This window comes from Sinocyclocheilus anshuiensis, unplaced genomic scaffold (assembly GCF_001515605.1).
Source record: "Sinocyclocheilus anshuiensis isolate Anshui unplaced genomic scaffold, SAMN03320099.WGS_v1.1 scaffold457, whole genome shotgun sequence".
NCBI lineage: Eukaryota > Metazoa > Chordata > Actinopteri > Cypriniformes > Cyprinidae > Sinocyclocheilus > Sinocyclocheilus anshuiensis.
This window is the reverse complement of record NW_015537939.1, coordinates 645598-645896: the sequence shown is the minus strand read 5'-3', so window position 1 is coordinate 645896 and position 299 is coordinate 645598.

Below are 299 nucleotides of genomic sequence, written 5' to 3'. Positions count from 1 at the left end.
GCTGACGTCATCGGGATAGTCAGACTCCTCTGCTCTTTATGATGCCAAGGTTGTTTTAAATAATAGTATTGATGACAAAATGCATTTAATATTTCATTTGAATGCTAATACACTTACAAGAATGAATGCAAGGACGTTCATTCTTACAATTGCATTAAAGGGGTCATATGATGCGATTTCAAGTTTTCTCTTTGGAGTGTTAGAAGCTCTTGGTGCATAAAGAAGATCTGTAAAGTTGCAAAGACTAAAGTCTCAAATCCAAAGAGAGATTTTTTATTAAATTTAAGAGTCAACCATGC